Here is a 369-nt window from a genome sequence, read left to right as displayed (position 1 = left end):
AAATTCTTAAAATTCTTAGCATCTTACTGCATAATTGACCCCCAAAGATCATTCATCAACTTTTTTATTTTTATTGTATATTATTTTTTAAATAAAGAATGGGTGCCAGAATACCCGACTATATATGGTCAGAAAAAGTTACCAAAAAAAATATATGGTCAGAAAAATATGGTTGGTTATTGCAAAAGAAATCATGCAATTTTTTATAAGTTGTAAAATCGATTTTTATATTAAAGTACTGATTATGTCCTGTTAAGTTAATCTTAATTGGGATAATAGCGAATTCTTAGTTGAAATAGATTAATATTATTTTAGAGTGAAATAGGGTAGTTTGGTTAGTAAAAGAGAGATTTTAATGAATATTTGAAT

Source organism: Arachis ipaensis, chromosome B04 (assembly GCF_000816755.2).
Source record: "Arachis ipaensis cultivar K30076 chromosome B04, Araip1.1, whole genome shotgun sequence".
Classification (NCBI taxonomy): domain Eukaryota; kingdom Viridiplantae; phylum Streptophyta; class Magnoliopsida; order Fabales; family Fabaceae; genus Arachis; species Arachis ipaensis.
The sequence above is the reverse complement of the archived record's forward strand: the minus strand, read 5'-3'. Positions refer to the sequence as shown.